Source organism: Polistes fuscatus, unplaced genomic scaffold (genome assembly GCF_010416935.1).
Source record: "Polistes fuscatus isolate 324 unplaced genomic scaffold, CU_Pfus_HIC Scaffold6, whole genome shotgun sequence".
In the NCBI taxonomy this organism is placed as follows: Eukaryota; Metazoa; Arthropoda; class Insecta; order Hymenoptera; family Vespidae; genus Polistes; species Polistes fuscatus.
This window is the reverse complement of record NW_025113140.1, coordinates 3102037-3112323: the sequence shown is the minus strand read 5'-3', so window position 1 is coordinate 3112323 and position 10287 is coordinate 3102037.

Below are 10287 nucleotides of genomic sequence, written 5' to 3'. Positions count from 1 at the left end.
TGAAACGAAACGTCGTCTTATGCGCGTTTTAGTAAATCCGATGTGTCCGTGTCAGGAATCCGATCTGACTTTTTATATATTAATTATACATTTGATCACTTCCGTTTATTCTCGCGAGATGTATCGAATAACGAAACGTCATTCTTAAATGTTGACTCATGATATTCTTTGACATCGCACGTAAATAATTTTTTTTTTCCCCCACTCTTTCAGTCTCTCTCTCTCTTTTTTACTTTTAACGCGTGTGGTGTTTCGCGTGTGGACGACCTTCGACGAACGCCTTTCGGCCGGTACGGAAAAAGACGACGACTATGGCAAGGGCAAAGCGCCGATCGTTAATGCCAATCCTTTTCTTTTTCTAGTCATTAAACTTTTTACCTGGACGTCCTAGAGCCCGTGCGAGTCCTAACGACCGTGCCGCGAGAAACCGATTACTGATCGTTAAGTCCAACTATTTGCGCCAGAGAGAGAGAGGGAGAGATAAAAAGAGAGGTGACCGCTCGTAGGTAGGTATTTCTTTTTCTTCGTACTATGACTACAACTAAACTGTGCGCTTATATTTTTCTTGTCGGTTGTACTAAATCGCATGTAAAAATTTTGATCGATGAAAAATTCTCAAATAAAAAGTTCATTCCTTTTAAAACAAAATATATATATATATCGAACTCTTTCTATTACGGATATTTAACAATCGGAGATATTTAAATCTGGGAATAGTAATTATAAATCAAACGTGTGACATATTATATCTACATATTGTAAATATATATTCAATCGAATTATATTAATATATATATATATATATATGGTAGAAACGCTATTCGAATTTCTGTCAATAAGCAGAGATAAATAAATAAATGTGCATTTTTATCGATAAATACATAGATAATAATGACTCGAAAATCCGCGAGTCCAAGCAATTTGCGTGATCGTTCTCACGCAAAATGACAAGGCTGCATTATTAACGCGCTTGTCGAGCTGGTCGACCATGTGCATGTCCTACGTAACTACATATACGTATACATATATATATATATATAGATATACAATACGCATATGCACCAAATCCGGACTGCGATGCGTGCTGCCGACTCCTGACGCGTGTACGTTCATCGTGACCACAAAAGGACTATATAATTTAGATAGCGTAATTGACTTTGACGATTACGATATGCACGCCCGCCGCCACTTTCGATCAAAGGACACTTCAACTTGATCGTCAATACACGTCATCGACGAAATAAGTAATGTTTTTTACGAATCGTATTACGAGTAGGTACGTACAACGGTCAATACCAAAAATAATATATCATTAACGTTCTTCTTATTAACCGGTGTACGTGACGGTATAACGAAAGTGACGACTCTTCGTGTCTAAAAATATAAGTTGATTATTACTCCATTGATTGGCTATGTATAATTGTGCTATTATAATTATGACAGTTTACTAAGTCAAAAAATTGTTAAAATTTATTTTTATTTAGTTAATATAATATAAATAATAATATATATATATATTAGAATTGTTATATAAAATAAATCATAAAATTGATTTTTCCACCGTATATAATTACAGATACAATTAGCAGCATCGTATCTACTTGTTCGCTAATTGTACAAGTCCCATAATTTAATCAATAAATCTTTCAAAAAGAATAATTATATATTCGTCCATATTAATCAGCTTAACAAACTGCTTTGTCTCTTGGAAATGTTTATGCGAAAAATATTTCAATAAATTTGCATAAAAGTGAGAGAGAGAGAGAGAGAGAGAGATATGGAAAGAACAAAAAAAGATAAAAAAAGAAAACGTAAGAAATCTGAATATATATATAGAAAAGAAAGAAAGTAAGATAATAAAAAAAATTGGCGACCAAGAAAGGGCGTGTTTAGTCGTCCGGCTTGAAAGATCATTAAAGACGAAATTATCGAGTCGTAATCTGGGCCGAATTTCACGGTGCCTTTTCTTTTTTCCTTCGTTGAACTTTTCGAAGCTGTTAATTGAGTCATATCATTAGCATGAACCATCGTAACGTGCACCATAAGCCGGACGTCTTCTGTGCGGCCCTACGAATCCTCTACCTCGTTCCTTTAATAAAAGCTCGTTATTACACGCTTTTATATGCGTCGTTGCGTCCACTTGTTTTCGGTTCGATTAGTTTCTAGCGTTAAATATTTCCCTTTATTTTTTTCCATTCAAACAGTTAAGATCCCCTCTAACATTATTTTTCCATCGTTAAATAAATTCATAATAATAATAATAATAATAAAACGATTACACGCGCAAGATAATATACATTTTATCGGGAATCAAATCTTTATAGAAAAATTCTGATCATAGATTTATTTTATTGAAATTCTAAACCAAAATGTTACTAATTATGTTCCGTATAATTAGCTTCACACACTTACATACATATATGTATATATTAAAATGATATAAAACGTATAGTCATCGAGTCTTGTTACGGTTTAAGTATCGACGAGCGTCAAGAACAAGAAGCAAAGAACCAAGACGATAGAGAAAGAGGATTCAGGTAGAGACCGTAGCAGAGGGTGGCAAATTAAAGGGCGGCGAAAATTGATAGGGCCATTGCGTCGAACCATAGGCGTGGCTCGTGTCCGTCAAACAGACGCAACATGCACTATTCGAGGTCTCTACCGAATCAACTCTTGCCTGCACCTGAGACTCTCGTGCCTTTTCGACCCTACCAATACTGAATTATAGTCCCTTTTATACCTTACTATCACAGAGAACAGCGTACCACGGTAGTAAGCACGAACTTGAAACTTGTCTAGAAAATTATTGCGTCTTACTTCCTGTGATCCCATTTTTAGTTTAAAACTATATAACATGTATATATTCCTTTTGATTTGGTTTTCTTTTATACCGGGTGTCTCATGTTTGTCCTTAATAAGTAACAATAAGAAAAGTCACAGAAACAATTACATTAACAATTATATATTGCAATTGAGCTATGTTATATATTTTGGTGAACATTGTTAAACTTCTACGAATCGTAATTTAATGAAAAGATGCATACAAATGATACAAATTTCTATTTTTTAATATTAATACGAATATCATATGAGATGACTAATATTCTCTTTCTATGATATATACCTGCGTTAAATATTACATTATATTTTATTACAAGTTAGTAACATTGATATAAAATATTTGTTTTTAAAATCAATATGGTTATGCGTGTGTGTGAAATATTTCATCACTCAGGATTAAAATGAAACATCCGGTATACATACGTTTATAATATTTATATATAGATATTGAGGTCTTGTATTAATTGAAACAAGACAAGAGTATACGGATGCGTCATTAATTTGAAAGAAAAAAAAAAAAATAGAAAAAAAACAAAGAAATAGAAATTTATGCGGCATCGTTCGCAGCAAAGCGCAGCAAAGCAAAGGAAAAAAGAAGCTTATCGCGTTGGCACTAGCTACCACGAGATAACGATTTCTTCGAGCATACTGAAGCCAAAGGATAGATAGAGAAAAAGAAAGAGAGAGAGAGAGAAAGAGAAAAGGACGAACGCGAATGAAAGAGCTGGACCGAGAGAGAAGCGCAATCCTCTCTTCGTAGAATAATCCGAAGATTCTTCTTCTTGGGCTGATACGACTCTCGAATTTTAATAAAGGTCTTTGCCTGATTTTAAATTCTATTCTGAAGATTCTTTTTAAGAGGAGAAAATAAAGTTATATATATATATATATGTGTGTGTATGTGTGTGTATGTATATGCATATGTATATGTATATACCTTTTGACCTCGAGGTGATAGTAAAAGATGTATTTAACAATAAATCTTTTCAAATTAGGTTAAAAAAGCAAACGAAAAAAAGAAACGATTGAACAAGGAAACTTATGCGAATCGTTTAACGAGAAGTAGAAAGAATTGGAAATTGGAAAAAAAATGGTTTATCCCTCGAATGAAAAAAAAAGGATAAAGAAAAGAAAAATTCAGTAGAAAAAAAAGAAAGGGTAGAAGGGAAAGATGAAATTTGTTGTGAATAGTTTCACGGGTTTGTTGTGAAATAATATCGTGGAAAATGGGAACGCAAGGGAACGCAAGAAGAGGGGGCGGGGGAGGGCGGGGTTAGGGGAGAAACTTTAGCCGGAATTCGGACATGCACCTTTCCGTGCAATTAACCGTCTTTCCTGAACGAGCGAATGCGAGTAGTAAGCCGACTCTCCGTCGAGCGGTTTCCCTCGGCTTGCTCGCTTAATTAATTACACCGTGGAATTGAAAATTGCCTCGCGCCTCGTTCGCCCGAGGGTAAAACGTGAGAGAGCAACACTCGCGCGGATAACGAGAATCTGTTTACGGAAAGGTGCCCGCAGGAGTTCCCGCAACCTTCTCTAGATCGAAAATGCTGGCTGCCGTTTGATGGAAGGCAAAGGATGGAAAGCAAAGGATGGAAGCCAACGATTAAATAAATCCGAAAGAGAAAGGATCACCGATATATATATATATGTGTGTATCCATGTATATAGTCGTTGTTCAGGTGTATATGCGTGTGGGGCACGTTGTTTCCGTATGCTTTTCTATGTTTGCGCGAGGCTCACCCGTTAGAGTAGCTAACACCTGCGCTACACAACCATAATAATTGTCTCGACGCTTCTGATTAACGTTAAAGATCACAGGGTGTTCCGTGCGCCGTCGGACTTCTGCCAAAGGTCTAATTCGCCCTGATTATGGCAGGTGGAATATCAGCTGTTATTACCAGACCTACTATCTTTCTTCTCTCATATCTCTCCTGTGTCCACCTTTCCCGAAATATTATAAAGATAGGAGAGAGAGAGAGAGAGAAATAGAAAGGTTCAGAAAATAACACTTATCGAGAATGATAATACGAAGGTTCTATCCGAATTTCGATAAATCGATCCTAAGTATCGATTCCTTCCTTCCTTCGCTCTAACTAACTTAACACGCTCTCGAAAATGAGAGTTTCTCCCATCTTCCTTTGAGAGGAATTTCGAGGGCAACACCACCACTCGAACAACCTAAAAGAATCTAAAGATACACGGTGCTAAAGCTACCTGACACCTTACCCTCGTGAACTTGCTTTTACATTTGAAAGAAATCTAATGATGTACACCTAAATCCGCCAATTAATCCAGCCGATTTTCAAAATCACTTTTAACACCCAAATAAACAAAAGAGAGAGAGAGAGAAATAAAAACAATAGTGAGCTATGACCAACCAATATCAGGTGTGGATCTTAATTCTAAATTAAAACAAAGTAAAATAGAACAGGAAGAAGTATTCACGTTCGACGTTGGGGATCGTTTAATAAAAGAAACACGAAAAAAATCAGATAAAATATCTTACTTTCTGACGATGAATAAGGGTACCAAATAAACGAAAGAGAGAGAGAGAAATAAAAACAATAGTAAGCTATGACCAACCAATATCAGGTGTGGATCTTAATTCTAAATTAAAACAAAATAAAATAGAACAGGAAGAAAAATTCATGTTCGACGTTGGGGATCATTTAATAAAAGAAACACGAAAAAAATCAGATAAAATATCTTACTTTCTGACGATGAATAAGGGTACCAAATAAACGAAAGAGAGAGAGAGAGAAATAAAAACAATAATGAACTATGACCAACCAATATCAGGTGTAGATCTTAATTCTAAATTAAAACAAAGTAAAATAGAACAGGAAGAAAAATTCATGTTCGACGTTGGGGATCATTTAATAAAAGAAACACGAAAAAAATCAGATAAAATATCTTACTTTCTGACAATGAATAAGGGTACCAAATAAACGAAAGAGAGAGAGAAATAAAAACAATAGTGAGCTATTACCAACCAATATCAGGTGTGGATCTTAATTCTAAATTAAAACAAAGTAAAATAGAACAGGAAGAAGTATTCACGTTCGACGTTGGGGATCGTTTAATAAAAGAAACACGAAAAAAATCAGATAAAATATCTTACTTTCTGACGATGAATAAGGGTACCAAATAAACGAAAGAGAGAGAGAGAAATAAAAACAATAGTAAGCTATGACCAACCAATATCAGGTGTGGATCTTAATTCTAAATTAAAACAAAATAAAATAGAACAGGAAGAAAAATTCATGTTCGACGTTGGGGGTCGTTTAATAAAAGAAACACGAAAAAAATCAGATAAAATATCTTACTTTCTGACGATGAATAAGGGTACCAAATAAACGAAAGAGAGAGAGAGAGAAATAAAAACAATAATGAACTATGACCAACCAATATCAGGTGTGGATCTTAATTCTAAATTAAAACAAAATAAAATAGAACAGGAAGAAAAATTCATGTTCGACGTTGGGGGTCATTTAATAAAAGAAACACGAAAAAAATCAGATAAAATATCTTACTTTCTGACGATGAATAAAGATATCTTTTCTTCTATCATTTCCAAGAACTCGCGATCGAATCGTATAACAGAATCGTGAAAATCGTAAGGAGGACAGGTGATATGCCGGCCATTTGGAGAAACGAACTTTGCCCTGACACTTCGAGAATGAGCATTCGAACTTCCGACTTCTAATAAGAGAACCGTGTGCACCTCATTGCGCCTCGCCGCGCTCCTTAATTACCACGTCTACGAGTTCCAAGTCCGGACTTTGGGATCCTAATACCCCGCCATTACGCGATTAGATTGCACTTTGATCTCACCGCAATACTCTACCAACCGTTGTCTTATATACGAGACTATTGATGATGTCAAAAGGAAAAGGATTGCGATTCTCAAACGAGATTCTCCTTAAATCTCGAAGAATTTTCATCGATCAATAATAATTATTATAATTAGACAACTTATCTCTCCAATGTGATTTTACGTCTATACCTAGTATTTTTTTATTTAATTATTTATTTAATAATATTTTATTGACCCTAGAGCCTAGGCTTCCTTCTAAAGGCCATTAATTACAGTGTAGTACAATATAAAATGTATAGGTAAAACAAAACGGAAATTAAAATTATGTAATTATTATTAAACTTATCATTATATTAGTAGTAACGCACAGTAAGTAGATAAAAGTAAAAAGAAAATAGTAAATATAATAAATAAAAGTATAATGGTTCTATAATAGTAGTATAGTAGTTATTGGTTCAAAGCAATAAACATATGGTTAAAAAAAAAAAAAACAGAACAAAAATTAAATTAAACTAAACCATCTATCATTTTGGTAAACAAAAAAATTGTTCTTTTCTATTTTTTTTTTTTTAATTCTATCAATACTCACTTTTTCGATTTTTCTCATATATCTGAAGAAACTTTGTTGAACAATTCTCTTCGTAAATATCTAGACAATAATTATTATAATAGACTTTATCTTAAAAAATGATCTATAGATTTATATCACTGATACGAGTCTATATCATTTATGTAAAAAAAAAAAGAAGCAAATTCTTAAAAATTTCATCATTAAACAGTTAATTTCTCGAAGAGTATTTCTCGTAGAGTAAAACTAACTTTCAGCAATTAGGATCAAATACGAAAAAAGAATGAAGTATATTTCGTAAGGGGTATAAGAACGAACTGATGTTAAAGTAGAGAGGCCAAAGATTGATTCGTTGAAAGATATAGGAAAGTTAAAGGGAGAAGGGGAAATAGGTACGGAGAGGTCAAAGGAGGACGAGAAGGAAGCGAAAAGGGCCTTTCGATGTAGTGGCAGCAATGCTAGCAGTAAAAGTAATAGTAGTAGTAGTAGTAGCAGTAGTTGAAGTTTGAGTGGTAGTGGTGGGTAATAGTAGAAGTAGAAGTAGAAGTGTTGGTGGTAGTATAAGTAATAGTAGCAGTAACAGTAGTAGTAGTAGTAGTAGTAGTAGTATTAGAAGAAGAAGAAGAAGAAGAAGAAGAAGAAGAAGAAGAAATAAAATAAGAAGAAGAAGAAGAAGAAGAAGAAGGGTGCAAAGTGGCGCTGCCGTGGGCGCCGTGGAGCAGTAATCACTGTAGCTGGAGGAAAGCTGAAGGCTGATCCGAAGGAGGAGTACGAAGGGAAGTAGAGAAACGAGAGAAGCGTTAGAGTGGAGAAGGAAAGAAAATAAGGGAAGGAAAGATAGAGAGAGAAAGAGAGAGAGAGAGTGAACGCGTCACGGTGAAGAGGGTGGAAAAAGAGAAGGGTGGTGGTTGCCAGGAGAGGAACAGAGAAGAGTGAGGGTTCGAAGAGTGAGAGGAAAGGTCTCATCAGACGCGTCAGTCGCCTCCGGCGCCGCATTTCCACCATCTCTCCTTCGTCTTTTCATCCTTCTCAAGCTCTTTTACCATCTTTCTCTCTCTCTTTCTCTCTCTCTCTGATACTCGCAGCATCTCGTTCGATTCCATCTCGCTTTAGACTCGCTTCGGCTCTTCCGAAAAAGGACCAACGCTCCTTGTCTTGACCGTATCATTCTTTTAACTTTGCGAGAAACTCAACTTTTTCGTTTCTTCCTTTTTTTTTTCTCCTACCACCCACCCACCCCTCTCCTCCTCCCTATTTCTTTTAGTTTTTTTTTCCTTTCTTTTTCTTTTTTTCTTTCTTTCAACCATGAGATAACTCGTTAACCGTCGCGATCGTTTGAGTTTTTCCAAAAAAAAAAAAAAAAATAGAGAAGAAATGAGGAAAATAAAAAAAAGAGAAAATTTTCAACGTCGATACGTATTGAAATATTTAATGACGCATTGAAATATAAAAATAACATATATAAATTATAAATATATTATTATATAATATTATATATTAATTAAATATAATAATAAAATATTATTATATATAATATTATATATTATATAATATATATATAAATTAAGGAAGATAAAAGAGTGTTATTTCTCATCGACATTTATTATTATTATTATTAGTATCTACTAGTATATCTACTCAACATAATTTTAATAGTATTTTCCTATATATACTAACGGTGGGGGAGGGGGCGGGAAGGGGGTGGTGGGATTAATCACGGATTAATCATAAATTTGTCTCGCGTCTTGACGTCGTTATAAGGATAACATCGTGAAAACGTGATCGCCAACCAACCAGGTATATATACTTCGATGAAACTTTTCAGCGGTTGAAGGAGAAACGAAGAGTAAGAGAAGAAGTAGCAAGAGATAAGAAACGAGATAACTACCTCGTCGTTTAATTGAGCTGATTTAAGTTAGTTCGTGTGAAAGAGAGAAAGAGAGAGAGAGAGAGAGAGAATTGGTGCGTTTAACGCGATAAACTTTTTACAACATTAAAACTTAAGTTCTTTTCGAAAGTCTTATTTACTTCTTATTTCTCTTTTCTCTCTCTCTCTCTCTGTCTTTCTGTCTCTCTTACGTTTACACCTTCTGTCATCCATATTGTCGAAAATATGTGATACAAGAGATGATAATAAATTATAAATTCGGAATATTATCGTTAAAAAGAAAACACACCCCAGGAAAGGGAGGGGGGTATAAATGTGACTTCAAATGAATGATTCTCATTCCCCCCCCCCTCTAAAAAATGAGATAAAAAGAAACAAACAAAAAAAACGAATAAACACGAGAAAAAGAAACAAACGATTTGCAACGATTAAACAAGCCAATAGTATTAAAAAGAACGTCGTCGGGAGTCGCTATTTGCTACGTCGAGAATTTACTGTTCGTATTAAACATAGGGTTAACTTTAAGAAAAATCATATATATATATATATATATATATATATATATATATATGTGTTTGTCTGTATATGTGTGCGTCTGTGTCTATGCGTTTTTGTATGCTCTCGCGCATCTGCCTTTCAACTGGAAGAAAACTCGAACGACAGACATTTGTATTATGGCAATTAATTAAGTATGTATCTTTGCTGGCACGATTCGAGTAATTTATTCAAGCGTGCGTGATACATATACCTAACTTGAACACGCACACACACTCACACACACACTCACACACACACTCACATATATATATAGGTATAGAATGTAAAGAAAGAAAATTACGATAGATATTTAGAAAGAGAGAATGAGAATGAGAAATAGAGAAAGAGAGAGAGAGGGAGAGAGAGAGAGGGAGAGAGGGAGAAGGTAGAATCGCGTTTCGAGGTCTCACTCGCTCGCGAAGTCCGACCCTTTTCAACCCTCTTCCCCCTTCTCTCTAAGCCAGCCTCCCTCTCTCGTTCCAACCCTTCTACACCCCTCGGCCTCTCTCTCTCTCTCTCTCTCTCTCTCTCTCACTCTCTGCTGCTTTACAGCAGTTTAACCACCTGTTACGCCGAGACACGCGCCGAACTTCCGCGCTTTTCTTTTTCGCGAAACACGCGAGTTTCTGCCAC